At 45.2% G+C, this 24158-nt stretch overlaps 1 long non-coding RNA gene across 1 annotated transcript; it reads left to right on the forward strand.

The window, feature by feature from the left end:
* The first annotated feature begins 5683 nt into the window (after positions 1 to 5683).
* Positions 5684 to 24048, forward strand: LOC138657253 (uncharacterized). The gene is made up of 3 exons (XR_011317029.1): positions 5684 to 6011; positions 16749 to 16819; positions 21766 to 24048. It is a non-coding gene; the product is annotated as an uncharacterized lncRNA (long non-coding RNA).
* Positions 24049 to 24158: the final 110 nt, after the last annotated feature.

Below are 24158 nucleotides of genomic sequence, written 5' to 3' on the forward strand. Positions count from 1 at the left end.
CGCATTGTTGGGATCCGGTGACTCCATAAAGGTACAGGCACTCCTAGATATTCCCTTGTTATTGTACTTTTTATCCTTAGCACATATCACTTTATATTGGCTTCATTTTTGCACTTTGCACATTGCACTGGTTGCACATTTTGGGTAATATTTTTTAACCCCATATTTTGTGGTTACACACTTCATATATTTTTATCACTTGTGATACACAGTAGTTTATACTTTCTCTATAGGAGTCCTGAGATTAACCCTTCCTTAAATGGTACACCTCATGCCTATTTTGGCAATTATATATTGGTGATCTTTTTATATATATGTCACCCACTATATTGTTTTTATGTTTTCTAACGTGCACATAAAATATAAAATATGTTGTTACCATTGCAAATAAAGTAATATTTTATAAAAACATATACCCTGTGCCACTAATTTCTTGGTAATTGGTCTATAACTCTGGTGATTGGTATTTACATAGTAACATAGTAACATAGTTAGTAAGGCCGAAAAAAGACATTTGTCCATCCAGTTCAGCCTATATTCCATCATAATAAATCCCCAGATCTACGTCCTTCTACAGAACCTAATAATTGTATGATACAATATTGTTCTGCTCCAGGAAGACATCCAGGCCTCTCTTGAACCCCTCGACTGAGTTCGCCATCACCACCTCCTCAGGCAAGCAATTCCAGATTCTCACTGCCCTAACAGTAAAGAATCCTCTTCTATGTTGGTGGAAAAACCTTCTCTCCTCCAGACGCAAAGAATGCCCCCTTGTGCCCGTCACCTTCCTTGGTATAAACAGATCCTCAGCGAGATATTTGTATTGTCCCCTTATATACTTATACATGGTTATTAGATCGCCCCTCAGTCGTCTTTTTTCTAGACTAAATAATCCTAATTTCGCTAATCTATCTGGGTATTGTAGTTCTCCCATCCCCTTTATTAATTTTGTTGCCCTCCTTTGTACTCTCTCTAGTTCCATTATATCCTTCCTGAGCACCGGTGCCCAAAACTGGACACAGTACTCCATGTGCGGTCTAACTAGGGATTTGTACAGAGGCAGTATAATGCTCTCATCATGTGTATCCAGACCTCTTTTAATGCACCCCATGATCCTGTTTGCCTTGGCAGCTGCTGCCTGGCACTGGCTGCTCCAGGTAAGTTTATCATTAACTAGGATCCCCAAGTCCTTCTCCCTGTCAGATTTACCCAGTGGTTTCCCGTTCAGTGTGTAATGGTGACATTGATTCCTTCTTCCCATGTGTATAACCTTACATTTATCATTGTTAAACCTCATCTGCCACCTTTCAGCCCAAGTTTCCAACTTATCCAGATCCATCTGTAGCAGAATACTATCTTCTCTTGTATTAACTGCTTTACATAGTTTTGTATCATCTGCAAATATCGATATTTTACTGTGTAAACCTTCTACCAGATCATTAATGAATATGTTGAAGAGAACAGGTCCCAATACTGACCCCTGCGGTACCCCACTGGTCACAGCGACCCAGTTAGAGACTATACCATTTATAACCACCCTCTGCTTTCTATCACTAAGCCAGTTACTAACCCATTTACACACATTTTCCCCCAGACCAAGCATTCTCATTTTGTGTACCAACCTCTTGTGCGGCACGGTATCAAACGCTTTGGAAAAATCGAGATATACCACGTCCAATGACTCACCGTGGTCCAGTCTATAGCTTACCTCTTCATAAAAACTGATTAGATTGGTTTGACAGGAGCGATTTCTCATAAACCCATGCTGATATGGAGTTAAACAGTTATTCTCATTGAGATAATCCAGAATAACATCCCTCAGAAACCCTTCAAATATTTTACCAACAATAGAGGTTAGACTTACTGGCCTATAATTTCCAGGTTCACTTTTAGAGCCCTTTTTGAATATTGGCACCACATTTGCTATGCGCCAGTCCTGCGGAACAGACCCTGTCGCTATAGAGTCACTAAAAATAAGAAATAATGGTTTATCTATTACATTACTTAGTTCTCTTAGTACTCGTGGGTGTATGCCATCCGGACCCGGAGATTTATCTATTTTAATCTTATTTAGCCGGTTTCGCACCTCTTCTTGGGTTAGATTGGTGACCCTTAATATAGGGTTTTCATTGTTTCTTGGGATTTCACCTAGCATTTCATTTTCCACCGTGAATACCGTGGAGAAGAAGGTGTTTAATATGTTAGCTTTTTCCTCGTCATCTACAACCATTCTTTCCTCACTATTTTTTAAGGGGCCTACATTTTCAGTTTTTATTCTTTTACTATTGATATATTTGTACAGCTGGTGCAGCTCCTCCATCACTTGATCAGAATGGATGCGCTTGGGACACCCGTACACCTGTATGAAGTGTTTGCAGATTGTGTGAGCAGCAGACTCGGCAGTCTGGTCCCGCGTGGGCGTCACTACGGCAAATTTAGTAAAGTGGTCTATCATCACTAAACAATGCTCATAGCGTTGGTGTGCTGGTCCAATTGTCAAGTAATCTATTGCCAGTAGGTCCATGGGGCCAGAAGACCTCACCGTCTCTGTGGGGGCTCGTTGTTCTGGTGGTTTGACCAACTCACAACTTCTGCATTGCTGACATACAGTACTTTCTCCACAATGTTCCTTAAGTGGGAATGATAAAATAGGTGCTGTAACCACTGGAACGTTTTTTCTGGCCCAAAGTGTGCTCCTTTCTCATTTGCTTCCTTAGCCACCTGGTCTATCAAGGACGAGGGAATCACCGCCTGCCATACAAGACTGAGTTCTGTTTGCAGGAATAGCTTCCGGTACAGGATACCATCCCGCAACTGGAGTCTCTCCCACTGGCGTAGCATCTTCAGTACTTCAGGTGACATGGACCTCCTCTCGTGCCGCTTGGGCATTTGTTCAGACACGACCCACCTTCTCAACTGAGCTAGCTCTGGATCCTCCTGCTGCACACGGACCCATTCATCGCGGGGTTGCTCCAGCAATTTCACACAGGCCTCTTCCTGTTCAATTTCCCACGCCACTGCCACCGTCCTGGCAGTCTCTCCAAAACCTGGAACCTCCACATCTTCCAGTTCTTCATCCTGGCTGGGTGTTGGTTTGCGATAGTTTACTCGGGAGAGGGCATGCGCATGAACATTCTCAACTCCTCTTTTATACGAAATTCTGTATCGGAACTTGGCCATTCGCGCTACCCAACGTTGTTCTAGGGCACCTAACTTGGCATTCTCGAGATGGGCCAACGGATTGTTATCGGTGCGTACATGAACTTCTGAGCCAGCCAGATATTCCGCAAACTTCTCAGTCATTGCCCACACCAGCGCCAACAACTCTAGTTTAAATGAACTGTAGTTTTCTGGATTCCTTTCCGAGTCATGCAAAGACCGACTGGCGTATGCGATTACGCGCTCTTTCCCGTCCTGCATCTGCGATAGTACGGCCCCGAGGCCCTGCAGGCTCCCATCAGTGTGCAAGATGAATAGTTGTGTGAAGTCAGCGTAGGCCAGCACAGGGGCCTCCGTCAAAGCCTTCTTCAAAGCCAAGAATGCCTCCTCCTGACACTTCCCCCACTGTATGTTCCTGTTTTTGGCGCAAGAGGGCACTTCCCTCAACAACTCCTGGAGTGGATTAGCAAGGCGGGTAAAGTCTTTTACAAAGCGTCTGAAGTATCCTGTGAGTCCCAGGAACACACGCACATCTTTCACAGTTTTTGGAGTTGGCCACTCTTGTACCGCAGCGATCTTCTCCTGGGAAGGCCTCACCCCCTCAGCAGAGACAACGTGTCCCAAGTATTCAATCTCGGTACGGAAGAGGTGACATTTCTGGGGTTTCATTTTCAAGCCATACTTCTGTAGCCAAACTTGCTCTAGTCTCTGCAGATGCTCCTCAAAGGTGGGGGCAAAGTCGATGATATCATCCAAGTAGATCAAAGTGGCTTCAAAGTTCAGGTCTCCCAGACATCTCTCCATGAGTCGCCGAAATGTTCCTGGGGCGTTTGCTAGGCCAAAGGGCATCCGGTCGAACTCATACAGTCCCATCGGAAGGATGAAAGCCGTCTTGGCTTGGTCTTGCTCAGACATGGGCACCTGCCAGTAGCCGCTGGCCAAGTCTAACATAGAGAAATATCTGGCATTCCCTAGTGCCGTCAGGGACTCCTTTATCCTGGGCAGTGGGTACGAGTCCCGCACTGTGCAAGCGTTGAGCAGGCGATAGTCCACACAGAACCGCAAGGACTCGTCTTTCTTTCTCACCAAGACTATAGGGGCAGCCCACGGGCTCTGACTCTTGCGTATAACTCCCTTCTTCAACATGTGTGACAGCAGTCCCTTCACCTCTTGGTACATCTGTGGGGGTATTTGGCGGTACCGTTCCCGGATTGGTGCCGCATTCCCGGTGGGTATCTCGTGGGTGATGGCCGTGGTACGTCCAAAGTCATCTTCATCTTTGGCGAACACATCCTGAAATTTCCCCAATACGGCTTCCACCTGAGGTACCTGCTGTGGAGTAAGTTCTGAGAGCTCCGCCCTCATGCGTTCCAGTATCTGGCGCCCTTCTTGCTGTAATCTGGGGTCCGGAGCTGCCTCCGCGTGACGGTCACCAGCCATGGATCTTCTGGCCTTGCTGTCAGCTGTACCGCCTCAGTGGGGACCAACTTGTCTGGGAGGCCCAGGACTTGAGCGACTTTGCTTCTAGGGGGCAAAGTTGTATCTGTCTCCCCTAAATTTATGCAGCGCACAAAGACAGTTCCATCCTGCACGGTAGCCAGGGACCGTGCGACCAATATTCCTGACAGCAGCTGGTCGGCTCTGCTGGGCTCAATTTGGACTTCGACCCCATTCCAGCGGGATGCCAGCTCGTATAGGCAGGGGAAGCACCGTCTGCCCAGGGGGGCAACACTCGATTGAGTGATGCAGGGGCGACGACTTTGCCGAGTTCCTTTCCGTCGCTGTATGCTTCCCGGACCTGGGCGGTCCGTATTTGTTGTTGAAAGACCCTTCTCTGGGGGGTTTGGTCACTCCATTGTTGCAGGAACTGTTCCGGGGACTGGTTGAAAACCAGGCTTCCGAGGTCTTTTAACACATTCATGCCCAGGCTCATGGTATGGTCTTTAGCTACCTCTCCATCGACCAGTACCACTCCTCTTCTCCCGAGGTCTTTTCCGCAGACCTCTATGTTCATCCATACCACCCCTGCGACCGGGATGGGCAAGTGATTGGTCACCATAAGTTTGATCACAGGGCCCCATTCGGGCCGTAGAGCCTCTGTGAAGTGACGGCGGAAATATCTCTCTCTCCCGGCGCGCAGCTGCACCCTGCTCTGACTGCTGCTCATGCTGCTCTGTGTCTTGCGCGCGTGCCTTTCCTGCTCTCTGCCCGCTTCCTTCCTGTCCCAGTCTCTAAGTAACTTTTATACATATTAGTCCAACAAAATGAAAATTACACAGAACAGATTCAACTCAATGGTAAACACACCGAGGCCTCCTAGATGATTAAACCAGGCCACAAAAATGTTCAGTTCAAAATATATAATTTATTTATAACAAAGAGGAGTAAAAACATCCATCAATTAACAAATACAATTTCATAATATGGAAAGTGCCTCCAAACCAATGACTGGTTTCAAGTGCGGTGCCTAAATCTAAACAATAACCCCTTTCACGTAGATGGTGAGGTAAGTCATAAAGTAGCTAATTCCTTGGTTATTGTTAACTCAATTATGTCTATTAGCCTGAAGCAAGCAGTCTATCTGCTAAAGTGCCAGTGTGCCAAGATAAGTAACTGATTGCCAAACCAGCCTATAAGGCTTGTATAAAATAATGCACATTTAAGTTACTCCATCATAGGTGTGGACACAACCACAACATGTTTATATGGCGCCCAAACTCTAAATGCTGACAATACGATCAGGTATATACCTAGCTGCGGCATAATCAGAAGATCATAGTTACCTATATGCACACACACCATCTGGGGCTGGGCACCTTCGATACTACTAGATGATTGAGATCTCTCTGGTGGTAAGTAGTTTGCTGTAGTTATATGATCATTCCTCTTACAATGTGATTCCTGATTATACAGGATAGACGTTTAGCGACGCTGAGTAACTACGGGGCAGCCTTGTTTACTTAGAGCGTCTCGGTCGCCGGGTAACGCCGCATCGAACGGTGCTTTTATTTCTGCACACTTGCAGCTGTGTATTACGGCTGGGGCTCGGGTATGCCGAATAAATACGAGGTAGCTCGGCTTACCAGGAGCGTCTTGGTCAAAAGGCAAAGCTGTATCTATGGCGTCGCTGTTCTTATTTATTCCTGCAGTTGCGCACTTTACAGGATAGGCGTGTCTTGGCATGCTAGATTGTTATGGGCGGCGCTCGGGCAGAGCCGAGGAAATACGAAGCAGTTCGGTTTACCCGAAGCGTCTTGGCTGCTGGGTAACAACGCACTGAAAGACTTTACTGCTTCTCTTCATCCCTTGCAGCTGCGCACTACACAGGATAGGTGTGTCCTAATCTGTTGAATAATTATGAGGCGGCTTGTCCAGTCTGGAAGCGTCATGGTTGCTAGGCAATATGGCACTGAACCACCACGTCACCACCGGTCTGGCGCTCCGGATGTAGCGCGCAATCTCTCTATACACATGCGGTAATGCTGGCATATCGATGATTGGCTGGATTGTTGTTTAAATAGACCCTCATTCCCCTCCTTACCACATGCCCCCGGAAGAAGAACATATCGAAACGCGCGTAGGGGTTCCATGCTGGTCAGTGTGTGTATATATAGGTAACTATGATCTTCTGATTATGCCGCAGCTAGGTATATACCTGATCGTATTGTCAGCATTTAGAGTTTGGGCGCCATATAAACATGTTGTGGTTGTGTCCACACCTATGATGGAGTAACTTAAATGTGCATTATTTTATACAAGCCTTATAGGCTGGTTTGGCAATCAGTTACTTATCTTGGCACACTGGCACTTTAGCAGATAGAATGCTTGCTTCAGGCTAATCAGTAGACAGAATTGAGTTAACCCCTTAGTGACAGAGCCAATTTGGTACTTAAAGGGAACCTGTCACCCCGTTTTTTGAGATTGAGCTATAAATACTGTTAAATAGGGCCCGCGCTGTGTGTTCCTATAGTGTATGTAGTGTACCCCGATTCCCCATGTATGCTGAGAAATAACTTACCAAAGTCGCCGTTTTCGCCTGTCAATCAGGCTGGTCAGGTCGGGAGGGCGTGGTGACATCGCTGGTTCTTCCTCAGCTTTACGTTGGTGGCGTAGTGGCGTAGTGGTGAAGACACAGCGCGCGATCTGCGCTGTCATCCCTTTCGTCGGTGGGGGCGGCCATCTTCCTGGGGCCGCGCGTGCGCAGATCGAGTGCTCTGCTGCACGGGGCTTCAGGAAAATGGCCGCGGGATGCCGCGCGTGCGCATTAGAGATCGCGGCGGCCATTTTCCCAAAGCCGAGTTTGCATCTCGGCTTTGGAAAATGGCCGCCGCGATCTCTAATGCGCACGCGCGGCATCCCGCGGCCATTTTCCTGAAGCCCCGTGCAGCAGAGCACTCGATCTGCGCACGCGCGGCCCCAGGAAGATGGCCGCCCCCACCGACGAAAGGGATGACAGCGCAGATCGCGCGCTGTGTCTTCACCACTACGCCACTACGCCACCAACGTAAAGCTGAGGAAGAACCAGCGATGTCACCACGCCCTCCCGACCTGACCAGCCTGATTGACAGGCGAAAACGGCGACTTTGGTAAGTTATTTCTCAGCATACATGGGGAATCGGGGTACACTACATACACTATAGGAACACACAGCGCAGGCCCTATTTAACAGTATTTATAGCTCAATCTCAAAAAACGGGGTGACAGGTTCCCTTTAATGACCAGGCCAATTTTTGCAATTCTGACCAGTGTCACTTTATGAGGTTATAACTCTGGAACGCTTCAACGGATCCCGCTGATTCTGAGATTGTTTTTTCATGACATATTGTACTTCATGTTAGTGGTAACATTTCTTCGATATTACTTGTGATTATTTATGAAAAAAACGGAAATATGGCGAAAATTTTTAAAATTTTGCAATTTTCAAACTTTGTATTTTTATGCCCTTAAATCAGAGAGATATGTCATAAAAAATAGTTAATAAATAACATTTCCCACATGTCTACTTTACATCAGCACAATTTTGGAAACAAAATTTTTTTTTGTTAGGGAGTTATAAGGGTTAAAAGTTGACCAGCAATTTCTCATTTTTACAACACCATTTTTTTTTAGGGACCACATCACATTTGAAGTCATTTTGAGGGGTCTATATGATACAAAATAATGAAGTGTGACACCATTCTAAAAACTACACCCCTCAAGGTTCTCAAAACCACATTCAAGAAGTTTATTAACCCTTTACGTGCTTCACAGGAACTGAAACAATGTGGAAGGAAAAAATGAACATTTAACTTTTTTTTGCAAACATCTTAATTCAGAACCATTTTTTTTATTTTCACAAGTGTAAAAACAGAAATGTAACCATAAATTTTGTTATGCAATTTCTCCTGAATACGCCAATACCCCATATGTGGGGGTAAACCACTGTTAGGGCGCACCGCAGAACTTAGAAGTGAAGGAGCGCCATTTGACTTTTTCAATGCAGAATTGGCTGGAATTGAGATCGGACACCATGTCACATTTAGAGAGCCCCTGATGTACCTAAACAGTGGAAACTCCCCACAAGTGACACCATTTTGGAAACTAGACCCCTTAAGGAACTTATCTAGATGTGTGGTGAGCACTTTGAACCCCCAAGTGCTTCACAGAAGTTTATAACGTAGAGCCGTGAAAATAAAAAATCGCTTTTGTTTACACAAAAATGATCTTTTTGCCCACAAATTCTTATTTTCACAAGGGTAACAGGAGAAATTAGACCACAAAAGTTGTTGTGCAATTTCTCCTGAGTACGCTGATACCCAATATGTGGGGGTAAACAACTGTTAGGGCGTACCGCAGAGCTTGGAAGAGAAGGAGTGCCGTTTTACTTTTTCAATGTAGAATTGGCTGGAATTGAGATTGGACGCCATGTCGCGTTTGGAGAGCCCCTGATGTGCCTAAACAGTGGAAACCCACCACAGGTGACACCATTTTGGAAACTAGACCCCTTAAGGAACTTATCTAGATGTGTGGTGAGAACCTTGAATGCCCAAGTGCTTCACAGAAGTTTATAATGCAGAGCCGTGAAAATAAAAAATATTTTTTTTTTCCACAAAAAAGATTTTTTAGCCACCAAATTTTTATTTTCACAAGGGTAACAAGAGAAACTGGACCCCAAAAGTTGTTGTCCAATTTGTCCTGAGTATGCTGGTACCCCATATGTCGGAAGGAAGGAGCGCCGTTTTGGAATGCAGACTTTGATAGAATGGTCTGCGGGTATTATGTTGCGTTTGCAGAGCCCCTGATGTACCTAACCAGTAAAAACCCTCCACAAGTGACCCCATTTTGGAAACTAGACCCCCCAAGGAACTTATCTAGATGTGTGGTGAGAACTTTGAATGCCCAAGTGCTTCACAGAAGTTTAGAATGCAGAGTCGTGAAAATAAAAAATATTTTTTTTTCCACAAAAAAGATATTGTAGCCCCCAAGTTTTTATTTTCACAAGGGTAACAAGAGAAATTGGACCCCAGAAGTTGTTGTCCAATTTATCCCGAGTACGCTGATGCCCCATATGTGGGGGTAACCCACTGTTTGGGCGCACGGCAGAGCTCAGAAGGGAGGGAGCACCATTTGACTTTTTGAGCGCAAAATTGGCTGTCGTGTTTGGAGACCCCCTGATGTACCTAAACAGTGGAAACCCCCCAATTCTAGCTCCAACCCTAACCCCAACACACCCCTAACCCTAATCCCTACCTCATCCATAATCCTAATCACTAACCCTAACCATAATCACAACCCTTACCCCAAAACAACCCTAATGTCAACCCTAACCATAACCCTAATCAAAACCCTAAATCCAACACACCCCTAATCCTAATCTCAACCCTAACCTCAAACCTAACCCTAATCCCAATACACCCCTAATCACAACCCTAACCTTAACCCTAATCCCAAACCTAACCCTAATCCCAAGCGTAACCCTAATGCCAACCCTAACCCTAATACGAACCCTAATCCAAACCCTAACCCTAATCCCAGCTCTAACCCTAACTTTAGCCCCAACCCTAGCCCTAACTTTAGCCCCAACCCTAACCCTAGCCCTAGGGCTACTTTCACACTTGCGTCGTTTGGCATTCCGTCGCAATCCGTCGTTTTGGACAAGAAACGGATCCTGCAAATGTGCCCGCAGGATGCGTTTTTTGCCCATAGACTTGAATTGCCGACGGATCGTGACGGATGGCCACACGTCGCGTCCGTCGTGCACTGGATCAGTTGTGTTTTGGCGGAGCGTTGGCACAAAAAAACGTTCAATGAAACATTTCTGACCGCGCATGCGTGGCCGTAACTCCGCCCCCTCCTCCCCAGGACATAGATTGGGCAGCGGATGTGTTGAAAAACTACAGCTGCTGCCCACGTTGTGCACAATTTTCACAACGTGCGTCGGTATGTCGGGCCGACGCATTGCGACGGCCCCGTACCGACGTAAGTGTGAAAGAAGCCTAACCCTAAGTTTAGCCCCAACCCTAACCCTAAATTTAGCCCCAACCCTAACCCTAAATTTAGCCCCAACCCTAGCCCTACCCCTAACCTAACCCTACCCCTACCCCTAACCCTACCCCTAACCTAACCCTAACCTAACCCTAACCCTACCCCTAACCCTACCCCTACCCCTAACCTAACCCTACCCCTAACCTAACCTTACCCCTAACCTAACCCTAACCTAACCCTAACCCTACCCCTAACCCTACCCCTAACCCTAACCTAACCCTACCCCTAACCCTACCCCTAACCTAACCCTACCCCTAACCTAACCCTAACCCTAACCCTACCCCTAACCCTACCCCTAACCTAACCCTACCCCTAACCCTACCACTAACCCTACCCCTAACCTAACCCTACCCCTAACCCTAACCCTACCCCTAACCCTAACCCTACCCCTAATTTTAGCCCCAACTGCTGTTCTCCTGCCGGCCGGCAGATGGAGACAGATGGCGGGCGCACTGGGCATGCGTCCGCCATGTTCTGCTGCCGGCGGCCAGGAGGAGCAGCAAGAGGATCCAGGGACCTAGGTGAGTATGCTAGGGTCCCCGAATCCCCCTATTTCTCTGTCCTCTGATGTGCGATCACATCAGAGGACAGAGAATTACACTTTACTTTTTTTTTTTTTTGCGGTCGCCGGTAAACAGTTAATTACCGGCGATCGCAAAACAGGGGTCGGTAATACCGACCCCGATCGTGCTCTTTGGGGTCTCGGCTACCCCCGGCAGCCGAGACCCCAAAGATTCTCCCGGTGCCGGCCGGCGGGCGCACTGCGCATGCGCCCGCCATTTTGAAGATGGCGGCGCCCACCGGGAGACACGAGGAGCATCGGGGGAGCTAGGTGAGTATTGGGGGGCCACCTGGGACCCCTTTTCTCTGTCCTCCGATGTGCGATGTGACAGAGAAATTAACCCCTCTGTGACCTTAGACGTACTATCCCGTCGAGGTGCCCTGGGCTTATCTGACCCTGGACGGGATAGTACGTCATAGCGATCGGCAGCGCTCACGGGGGGAGCGCCGCCGATCGCGGCCGGGTGTCAGCTGCTTATCGCAGCTGACATCCGGCACTATGTGCCAGGAGCGGTCACGGACCGCCCCCGGCACATTAACCCCTGGCACACCGCGATCAAAGATGATCGCGATGTGCCGGCGGTGCAGGGAAGCACCGCGCAGGGAGGGGGCTCCCTGCGGGCTTCCCTGAGCCCCCCGCAGCAACGCGATGTGATCGCGTTGCTGCGAGGGTCTCCTCACCTCCCTCCCTGCTCGAGCCCCGGATCCAAGATGGCCGCGGATCCGGGTCCTGCAGGGAGGGAGGTGTCTTCACAGAAGCCTGCTCAGAGCAGGCACTGTGAAGCAGCCTGCACTCCTATCAGATCAGTGATCTGACAGAGTGCTGTGCAAACTGTCAGATCACTGATCTGTGATGTCCCCCCCTGGGACAAAGTAAAAAAGTAAAAAAAAAAATTTCCAAATGTGTAAAAAAAATAAAAAAAAATATTCCAAAATAATGAAAAAAAAAAAAAAATATTATTCCCATAAATACATTTCTTCATCTAAATAAAAAAAACAAAACAATAAAAGTACACATATTTAGTATCGCCGCGTCCGTAACGACCCGACCTATAAAACTGTCCCACTAGTTAACCCCTTCAGTAAACACCGTAAGAAAAAAAAAAAAAAAACGAGGCAAAAAACAACGCTTTATTATCATACCGCCGAACAAAAAGTGGAATAGCACGCGATCAAAAGGACAGATATAAATAACCATGCTACCGCTGAAAGCGTCATATTGTCCCGCAAAAAAAGAGCCGCCATACAGCATCATCAGCAAAAAAATAAAAAAGTTATAGTCCTGAGAATAAAGCGATGCAAAAATAATTATTTTTTCTGTAAAATAGTTTTTATCGTATAAAAGCACCAAACCATAAAAAAATGATATAAATGAGGTATCGCTGTAATCGTACTGACCCGAAGAATAAAACTGATTTATCAATTTTACCAAACGCGGAACGGTATAAACGCCTCCCCCAATAGAAATTCATGAATAGCTGGCTTTTGGTCATTCTTCCTCACAAAAATCGGAATAAAAAGCGATAAAAAAATGTCACGTGCCCAAAAATGTTTTCAATAAAAACGTCAACTCGTCCCGCAAAAAACAAGACCTCACATGACTCTGTGGACCAAAATATGGAAAAATTATAGCTCTCAAAATGTGGTATTGCAAAAAATATTTTTTGCAATAAAAAGGGTCTTTCAGTGTGTGACGGCTGCCAATCATAAAAATCCGCTAAAAAACCCGCTATAAAAGTAAATCAAACCCCCCTTCATCACCCCCTTAGTTAGGGAAAAATAAAAAAAAATGTATTTATTTCCATTTTCCCATTAGGGCTAGGGTTAGGGCTAGGATTAGGGTTAGGGTTAGGGTTAGGGCTAGGGTTAGGGCTAGGGTTAGGGCTAGGGTTAGGGCTAGGGTTAGGGCTAGGGCTAGGGTTAGGGCTAGGGTTAGGGCTAGGGTTAGGGCTAGGGCTAGGGTTAGGGCTAGGGTTAGGGCTAGGGTTAGGGTTAGGGTTAGGGCTAGGGTTAGGGCTAGGGCTAGGGTTAGGGTTAGGGTTGGGGCTACAGTTAGGGTTGGGGCTAAAGTTAGGGTTAGGGTTTAGATTACATTTACAGTTGGGAATAGGGTTGGGATTAGGGTTAGTGGTGTGTCAGGGTTAGAAGTGTGGTTAGGGTTACCGTTGGAATTAGGGTTAGGGGTGTGTTTAGATTAGGGTTTCAGTTATAATTGGGGGGTTTCCACTGTTTCGGCACATCAGGGGCTCTCCAAACACGACATGGCGTCCGATCTCAATTCCAGCCAATTCTGCGTTGAAAAAGTAAAACAGTGCTCCTTCCCTTCCGAGCTCTCCTGTGTGCCCAAACAGGGGTTTACCCCAACATATGGGGTATCAGCGTACTCAGGACAAATTGGACAACAACTTTTGTGGACCAATTTCTCCTGTTACCCTTGGGAAAATACAAAACTGGGGGCTAAAAAATAATTTTTGTGGGAAAACAAAAAGATTTTTTATTTTCACGGCTCTGCGTTATAAACTGTAGTGAAACACTTGGGGGTTCAAAGTTCTCACAACACATCTAGATAAGTTCATTGAGGGGTCTAGTTTCCAATATGGGGTCACTTGTGGGGGGTTTCTACTGTTTAGGTACATTAGGGGCTCTGCAAACGCAATGTGACGCCTGCAGACCAATCCATCTAAGTCTGCATTCCAAATGATGCTCCTTCCCTTCCGAGCCCTCCCATGCGCCCAAACGGTGGTTCCCCCCCACATATCGGGTATCAGCGTACTCAGGACAAATTGGACAACAACATTTAGGGTCCAATTTCTCCTGCTAACCATGGAAAAATACAAAACTGGGGGCTAAAATATAATTTTTGTGGAAAAAAAAATATTTTTTATTTGCATGGCTCTGCGTTATAAACTGTAGTGAAATACTTGGGGGTTCAAAGCTCTCACAACACATCAAGATGAGTTCCTTAGGGGGTCTACTTTCCAAAATGGTGTCACTTGTGGGGGGTTTCTACTGTTTAGGTACATTAGGGGCTCTGCAAACGCAATGTGACGCCTGCAGACCATTCCATCTAAGTCTGCATTCCAAATGATGCTCCTTCCCTTCCGAGCCCTCCCATGCGCCCAAACGGTGGTTCCCCCCCACATATCGGGTATCAGCGTACTCAGGACAAATTGGACAACAACATTTAGGGTCCAATTTCTCCTGCTAACCTTGGAAAAATACAAAACTGGGGGCTAAAATATAATTTTTGTGGGAAAACAAAAATATTTTTTATTTGCATGGCTCTGCGTTATAAACTGTAGTGAAATACTTGGGGGTTCAAAGCTCTCACAACACATCAAGATGAGTTCCTTAGGGGGTCTACTTTCCAAAATGGTGTCACTTGTGGGGGGTTTCTACTGTTTAGGTACATTAGGGGCTCTGCAAACGCAATGTGACGCCTGCAGACCATTCCATCTAAGTCTGCATTCCAAATGGCGCTCCTTCCCTTCCGAACCCTCCCATGCGCCCAAACGGTGGTTCCCCCCCACATATGGGGTATCAGTGTACTCAGGACAAATTGGACAACAACTTTTGGGGTCCAATTTCTCCTGTTACCCTAGGGAAAATACAAAACTGGGGGCTAAAAAATAATTTTTGTGGGAAAAAATTTTTGTTTTATTTTTATGGCTCTGCATTATAAACTTCTGTGAAGCCCTTGGTGGGTCAAAGTGCTCACCACACATCCAGATAAGTTCCTTAGGGGGTCTACTTTCCAAAATGGTGTCACTTGTGGGGGGTTTCAATGTTTAGGCACATCAGTGGCTCTCCAAACGCAACATGGCGTCCCATCTCAATTCCTGTCAATTTTGCATTGAAAAGTCAAACGGCGCTCCTTCCCTTCCGAGCTCTCCCATGCGCCCAAACAGTGGTTTACTGCCACATATGGGGTATCAGCGTACTCAGGACAAATTGGACAACAACTTTTGAGGTCCAATTTCTTCTCTTACCCTTGGAAAAATAAAAAATTGGGGGCAAAAATATTATTTTTGTGAAAAAATATGATTTTTTATTTTTACGGTTCTGCATTATAAACTTCTGTGAAGCACTTGGTGGGTCAAAGTGCTCACCACACCTCTAGATAAGTTCCTTAGGGGGTCTACTTTCCAAAATGGTGTCACTTGTGGGGGGTTTCAATGTTTAGGCACATCAGTGGCTCTCCAAACGCAACATGGCGTCCCATCTCAATTCCTGTCAATTTTGCATTGAAAAGTCAAATAGCGCTCCTTCCCTTCCGAGCTCTCCCATGCGCCCAAACAGTGGTTTACTGCCACATATGGGGTATCAGCGTACTCAGGACAAATTGGACAACAACTTTTTGGGTCCAATTTCTCCTGTTACCCTTGGTAAAATAAAACAAATTGGAGCTGAAGTAAATTTTTTGTGTAAAAAAGTTAAATGTTCATTTTTATTTAAACATTCCAAAAATTCCTATTAAACACCTGAAGGGTTAATAAACTTCTTGAATGTGGTTTTGAGCACCTTGAGGGGTGCAGTTTTTAGAATGGTGTCACACTTGGGCATTTTCTATCATATAGACCCCTCAAAATGACTTCAAATGAGACGTGGTCCCTAAAAAAAAATGGTGTTGTAAAAATGAGAAATTGCTGGTCAACTTTTAACCCTTATAACTCCCTAACAAAAAAAAAAATTGGTTCCAAAATTATGCTGATGTAAAGGAGACATGTGGGAAATGTTACTTATTAAGTATTTTGTGTGACATATCTCTGTGATTTAATTGCATAAAAATTCAAAGTTTGAAAATTGCGAAATTTTTAAAATTTTCGCCAAATTTCCGTTTTTTTCACAAATAAACGCAGGTACTATCAAAGAAATTTTACCACTATCATGAAGTACAATATGTCACGAGAAAACAATGTCAGAATCACCAGGATCCGTTGAAGCTTTTCGGAGTTATAACCTCATAAAGGGCCTGGTCATTAACGTGCAAACCACCCTTGGGGGTAAAGGGGTTAAAAAGAGATCGCTTTTTTTTTTTTTTTTTGCGATCGCCGGTAAACGGTTAATTACCGGCGATCGCAAATGCGGGGTGGGTTAAAAAACCCCCGAATCATGTTCTCTGGGGTCTCGGCTACCCTCGGCAGCCGAGACCCCGGAGAAAATCGGCCTCTGGGGGGCGCTATGGACTTTTTCCACAGCGCCGTTAATTAACGGCGCTGTGGTTTAAGTACCCTTAGCGGCCGCCGTTAAAAGGCGTATCGGCGGTCGCTAAGGGGTTAACAGTAACCAAGGAATAAGCTACTTTATGACTTACCTCACCATCTACCTGAAAGGGGTTATTGTTTAGATTTAGGCACCGCACTTGAAACCAGTCATTGGTTTGGAGGCACTTTCCATATTATGAAATTGTATTTGTTAATTGATGGATGTTTTTACTCCTCTTTGTTATAAATGAATTATATATTTGGAACTGAACATTTTTGTGGCCTGGTTTAATCATCTAGGAGGCCTCGGTGTGTTTACCCCTGGGGAAACTGCAGCACAGCTCAATGGTTCCAGGCACAGAGCCGAGAAGGTAACCACCGCCATACTCTTCTGGTATTTCACCTCCTTACATTTCTATCTATCTATCTATTATCTATCTATCTATCTATCTATCTATCTATCTATCTACCTATTATCTATCTATCTATCTATCTATCTATTATATCTTCTATCTATTCCCAACGTTCTGGCTGTGAATTTACTGTAGTTGGCTGAGGTAATTTCCAGGGTCCTTTGAGATCCATTCGTCCGTTTTTTTCTTGCACCCATTGACTTTCATTGACGAGTCTCGTCCAATATACGCAGCATGTTGCACTGCCTCATTTAAAGGGACACTGTCACCTGAATTTGGAGGGAACAATCTTCAGCCATAGAGGCGGGGTTTTTCGGGTGTTTGATTCACCCTTTCCTTACCCGCTGGCTGCAATATTGGATTGAAGTTCATTCTCTGTCCTCCATAGTACACACCTGCGCAAGGCAAGATTGCACTGCGATTTTTTTTAAATCTGGGAGCAGTTCATTAAGGAACTCCTGTCCAGCACCCACAGGCAGGGCCGGACTGGCCATCGGGCAGTTCTGGCAAATGCCAGAAGGGACGGTGCCAGTAGTGGGCTGCTGCGTGCCGACTCACCCCCACCCCACCAGTGCCGCCACAGCATTCAAGTCATAGACGCCGGTACAATTGAATGCAATGATGGAGGAGAGAGCGTCTGCTGACGCTTCCTCTTCCATCATTCCCTGCTCTGCCTCTGACACTGCGGGTGCGCGCGCACTCACTGTGTCCCAGGCAGTGCAGCGGCAGCCGCCGAGACAGGGGCAGGGAGCACCACAGGCCTGAGGAGAGGTGAGGAGTGTGGTTTTTTTTTTACTGGACTGTGGGGCCATTCTTGGGGGGGGGGGGGGAGAGATGCGGGCTGTGCTATATACTACTGTGTGGGTTGTGATATATACTACTGTGTGGGCTGTGCTATATACTACTATGTGGGCTGTGCTATATACTACTATGTGTGCTGTACTGTATAGTACTATGTGGGCTGTGCTATATACTACTGTGTGGGCTGTGCTATATACTACTATGTGGGCTGTGCTATATACTATATATATGACTCTTGTCAGCATGTCTCTTCATTCTGTCTCGCGCAAATTCAAGAGCGGTCTTGGTCTCCTGCCAGATCCTGGAGAACTCCCCGGACAAAAGATCAGCCGCCGGCACCCCCGAGACAGGAGGAACCGGTAGAGGTACACCAGGATGTTGACCGTAGACGATAAAGAAGGGCGACTTGGAAGAAGATTCACTGGGATGGTTGTTGTATGCAAATTCTGCCCAAGGAAGAAGATCAGACCAGTCACTGTGATGTGCATTGGAAAAATGACGAAGATAAGTTACCAGAGTCTGATTGGTGCGTTCCACTTGACCGTTGGACTGAGGGTGGTAGGCAGAAGAGAAGTCAAGTGAGATGTTCATATATTTACAGAGCGCTCTCCAGAACCGAGATGTAAACTGAACTCCTCTATCCGAAACGATATGTTGAGGAAAGCCATGAATACGAAAAATATGGCGGACAAAAATTTTTGCCAGTTCAGGTGCAGAGGGTAAACCAGGAAGGGATAAAAAATGAGCCATTTTGGAGAACCTATCCACAACAACAAGGATGACAGTGCAGCCGGAAGAGCGAGGCAAATCGGTGATGAAATCCATTGCAATGTGTTGCCACGGAGCTGAAGGAACTGGCAGCGGATGAAGAAGTCCTGAGGGCCGTCGTCTAGGAATCTTGTTCTTGGCACAAGACGGACAAGAAGCAACAAAATCTTGAACATCCTGGGAAAGAGTCGGCCACCAGTAGTAGCGGGAAAGAAGCAAGAGCGTCTTCTTAAGACCGGCATGACCAGCAAACTTGGAGGCATGGCCCCAACGTAAAACTCGCCTTCTGTTGCGCTCAGAGACGAAGGTCTTGCCCGGAGGCAGCGAAGACAGATTGACGGGAGCTACTACGATGACCTTGGAGGGATCCAGAATATGCGAAGCCTCTTCCTCTGAGTCGATAGGCAAAAAGGATCTGGAGAGAGCGTCGGCCTTAAGATTTTTATTGCCAGGACGAAAATGTAACTCGAAATTAAAACGAGCAAAGAAAAGGGACCATCTAGCTTGCCGGGGATTAAGTCTCTGAGCCGAACGAATATAAGCTAGATTCTTGTGGTCCGTATAGATCCTGAACGGGTGAACAGCTCCCTCCAAAAGGTATCTCCACTCTTGTAGAGCCAACTTTATGGCCAATAACTCCCTGTCACCAATAGAATAGTTTCGCTCAGAAGGAGAGAAGGTCTTGGAAAAGAAACCGCAGGTGACAAATCGCCCAGACGAGGATTCTTGAGACAGTACTGCCCCTGCTCCTACTGCAGAAGCATCCACTTCGAGAATAAAAGGTTTATTGACTTCAGGACGATGAAGTACGGGAGCTGTGGAGAAGGCTTGTTTCAAAGAAAGAAAGGCATCTTCAGCTTCAGGGGTCCAGATGTGAGGATCGGATCCCTTGTGAATCAAGGAGATGATGGATTTGATTAGAGAAGAAAAGTGAGGAATGAATTGTCGGTAGTAATTTGCGAAACCGACGAATCGCTGGATAGCTTTGGTACCAAGAGGACGTGGCCAGTTGAGCACGGCGGACACCTTTTCCGGATCCATGCATAGACCAGAGTCGGAGATAATGTATCCCAGGAAAGGAAGAGATGACTGCTCAAAGGCGCATTTCTCGATCTTGGCGAATAGACGATTCTCCCTCAGACGCAGAAGAACAAGACGAACGTCCCTTCTGTGAGTAGACACCTGGGAGACCCATAGTTTCTGGGAATGGGGGCCTATGTGAGGTCATTACACAGATCTTGGATCATTATCTCAAACCCTTAGTGAGCGAACTCCCATCATATATAAAGGATACCACCGCAGCATTGCGTAGGTTGGACAATTTACATCTGGGCCCCAAAAGTGTCATGGTAACGGCCGATGTGGAGGCCTTGTACACATCCATTAGACACGCGGATGGTATTAAGGCGGTGGCATCATTTCTGGAGTCGAGCAATTTAGCCAGAGATCTTATTCAACTGCTTCTGAAGCTTCTGGAGTTTGTGTTGACCCATAATGTGTTTGTTTTTGGGCGGGGCACGTATCTGCAGATGCAGGGAACCGCCATGGGTGCCTGCTGTGCCCCCTCCTATGCGAACCTGTTTCTGGGGGCATGGGAAAGGGATATTTTCCTCTGTAATCCCATCCCCCAGATGTGTCTCATCCAAGAGTGGATGAGATATATTGATGACATCTGGTTCGTGTGGGAGGGAGGCGCAGAGGACCTTAATATTATGATGAATAGTCTCAATCAGAACTGTCTTAATATCAAGCTCACATTTGTGAGTGGCAGGATGGTGGATTTCTTGGATCTGCGGATACGTGCCTTGCCCAACGGGGACATCACTACTGATGTCTTCCGTAAAAAGACGGCCACGAATTCTGTATTACACGCACACTCAGCCCATTTACAATCTACTATACAGGGCATCCCTATCGGTCAGTTTCTGCGTGTTAAACGAATTTGTTCAGATACAAATGATTTTGAAAAACAATCCAGGGAACTGACCGATAGATTCAAGGAGCGGGGTTACAGTCACAGAATGATACGGAAAGGGTATATTAGGGCCAAGAATACGCCTAGGAATGTGCTTTTGTATAAAAATCAGATTAAAACTAAGAAGGATAATGACAATCAGATTCGGTATATCACGGGACATCATAATAAATGGTTTGAATTTAGACGTATAATTCAAAAACATTGGTCAGTTTTACATACGGATCCTACTCTGAGACTATGTTTACCTGCTGCCCCATCTATAGTGGCCAAGAGATCTAGAAACCTTGGCGATATTTTGGTGCACAGCCATTATATGGCCAATGGAAAAATGACAAAAAGACAGGACCAAAATATCAGGGGTTTCTTTCCGTGCGGCCTTTGTAAGGCGTGTGCCAATTGTACCAAAGCTAAGACATTTACCAATTTTGATGGGTCTAGAAGCTATGACATTAGAAAGCTTATCACTTGTACAACTAAAGGGGTCATCTACCATCTAACTTGCCCATGTGGCAAGATATATATAGGCCTCACAACCAGGGAACTGAGAATTCGAGTTCGGGAACATCACCTTGATATAGCTAAGGCAAAAACGATAGATGACATTTCCACCCTGAAGACCATTCCTCGACACTATAAGAGGTTTCATGATTCTAATCCCTATCTCATGAAAATAAAGGGTATTGATGTAGTTACATTGGGACCGAGAGGAGGTGACCTGGGCAAAGTCCTTGCCCAGGTCGAAAGTAGATGGATCTACAGATTAGGTACATTGACTCCACAAGGCCTGAACGAGAATCTGGGTTTCAGTGCATTCTTGTGAGGTAGTTCATATACTACTGTGATTTTGCACAGTTCTACCCTGTATGCACACATGGATTTTTCCTCTCTGAACCCTGTTCACACAGGTTATATACAGATGATCAGGTTTTTAAATACATCAGATAGGGATTGCATACATTAGTTAGGACTGCTCTGATAAGGGTATACCGTGAAGATTGGTAGAGCAGCTTAGTATACATTTTTTGCAAAAAACGTATCAACCAAATACCCTGTTTTTTACATCTTTTACTAGCACTTGCGGATTACTGCAACATTTTTTCAAACTGAGTGTTTTTGGTTTCACTATTCTCTTTTGTGTCTTCAGGTTTCTTGGTGGTGTGTGAACATGATCATACAGACTTGTTCACTGTGCAAGTAGCCCATGTGTTCCTGTTTCCATTCTGTGATTTTGTAGGTGTAGTGGATCTCTCTTTGTGTTTGTGTAGCATCGGTTTTACTTGGTACGGTGGGTTTTCCCATAGTAGTTTTATTTTCTTGTTATATGGTGCAATTTTTAATTCTAATTTGTTTATTTAAGGTATGTTTCGGTCATATATACGGTCAACACCGGGTCTGGGCTACACTCCTTGCTTTATTGAGCTGTTGGATGAATCTGGAGAAAAAATAAAGAAAGAAAGAACTAATGACAATAACATCTGACCTATTAAATCCACTATGGCTGAGATGTTGAGGATAAATGTGGAAATTGATGGACATGTTCCTTCAAAAAGCTGACTCCAAGTACTGATCTATCTATGGAAAATATGGGGACAGGACTATGTACGAAGAAGAGTGACATCTATGGACTATTTTGGACTTCATATTTTGAAGAGATGTATATATCTCCCACTCTATAGATTGGAGAGGTATAATGTCATGATAGAAGATTTTGTGCGGAGTTGTGACTGCATTCTATATTATGCCTTTTTTTTTTGTATGTTTTACGTTTTAATTAGATTGTAGATAATGTGAATATCAGATATATCAAATATATGGAGGGGTTGGTCACCTTTCGGGATATTAACTGCTTATATAGCGTCTTATTTAGATGTTTCAGGATTTTGTCACTCTCACGGGTAACAGATAGGTTTGCACTTTAATATAACTGGGTGCACTTTTCTGGCTGTGTTCCAATGGTGGCTGGTGGTGGCATGGCCCGTCCCCTATCTGCAGGAGGGGCGGGGTTTGCCCTATATCGCACCTGGAACATTGTAACCAGTATAATAGATATGTATATTGCATCAATATGTGAACCGTATCACTTTATAAACAAGCACATGGTCCTATATGGTTATATAGGTCACAAATTAATCTTTTATAGACACTCAAGGCTGTGGGTTCTTATATCGACATCCCTTATTGTTGCACGGCATATACTTATTTGGTGCATTTTTATCTACAGAATTTTTCCTTTCATTATCTCTCACTTTATAATTTATTTTTAGTCACTTTTTAACTCACTAATTATTTTATTTAGGCATTATCGCAGCCAGCGTTCCTCTTTGAAAAATATAGTCTTTGGCTGGAGGTATTTGGATTAGAGATGATGTATGCAGTTACATAGATTTATCTTAGCTTTCTGGAAGGATTTTTTAGTATTGTAATAGCAGTGATTTCTTGGAGGGATATCGGGAATTTTCACGATAGTAATTAAACTAATCATTAGGATTCATTATACGGCCGATATTTTGAGACCGGAGGCCAGGTGTAGTGTAGCGAGTATGAGATAGTCCTGCCTATTACCATCTGATTGGATGTTGCCGGTATAAGACCTGTGAGACTCACCGCCTTAGACACACCCCCAGGAAGAAGCATCACGCGAAACGCGCGTCGGGGCAGGCAGAGGCAGCACGCCACTCTGGCTAGGGATTCCACGAGGAGACACGGAGCAGGTAATACGTGTGGGACAGGGGGCTTATTATGGCTTCATTTGTGAAGGCGCATGGCAGCTTGTACAGGTAATATGTATTAGATCACAAGTTTATTGCGCTGGTTTGTTAGATACATATAGTAGCAGCCAGCTACAGCGGACATTGCACTTTGGCAAATGCGGGCTAATTTAAGCCGCGGTTCTATTGTAAGCGGTGCGCATGATATGCAAGCGCACTGCTGTATCAGGGGCACATAGTAATTTTTTATCTATATCGATTAGTATAGGAGGATATATGTCATAAATTTATTGCGCTGGTTTGTTAGACATATACAGTAGCATTCAGCTACAGCGGACATTGCACTTTGGCAAATTGCGGGCTAATTCAAGCCGCGGTTCTATTGTAAGCGGTGCGTATGTTATGTAAGCGCACTGCCCTGTCAGAGGCATATAGCAACTGTTATCTATATCGATTATTACAAGAGGATAAAAGTCGGTGATTTAGAGTGATCCAGCTGAAATACAGGGGATATTATCCTGCCAGCTATGCATATGGAATTAAGTGTATATTACGGTGACATCTACACTGAATATGGAATTATCGGCATGGCTGGGTAGTTTTTTCAACTGGACATTACGTAGTCATTTGGATATATTACTAAATCATTATTATTTTTTGCTCCTGTGAATTGTGATATTTGTTTTGTAAGATCTACATATGCCCGTGTGCCCATTTGTTTTGCTCTTTATTTTTAGTGTCTTACTCTAGCTGTCCGTCTCTTGTGGTTTAGGTTGTATAGAGGCACCTTAATATTTTATGTATGTTATGTATTGTATTTATTGTTAATAAAAGAATATGTTTTTAATATATTGTTGCTGCACTTTTGCGGATCACAATAGTTCATTTATTGTGTTCCTGGTATGTTTTTGATCTATATAAAGTGTTGCCTACTCCCCTTGTTTAGGGGTTATAGGATTGGGCGTTATGCTTACAGTATGTGGGCTCTGCTGTATACTACTATGTGGGCTGTGCTATATACTACTATGTGGGCTGTGCTGTA

The sequence above is a fragment of the Ranitomeya imitator genome, chromosome 1 (genome assembly GCF_032444005.1).
Source record: "Ranitomeya imitator isolate aRanImi1 chromosome 1, aRanImi1.pri, whole genome shotgun sequence".
Classification (NCBI taxonomy): Eukaryota; Metazoa; Chordata; class Amphibia; order Anura; family Dendrobatidae; genus Ranitomeya; species Ranitomeya imitator.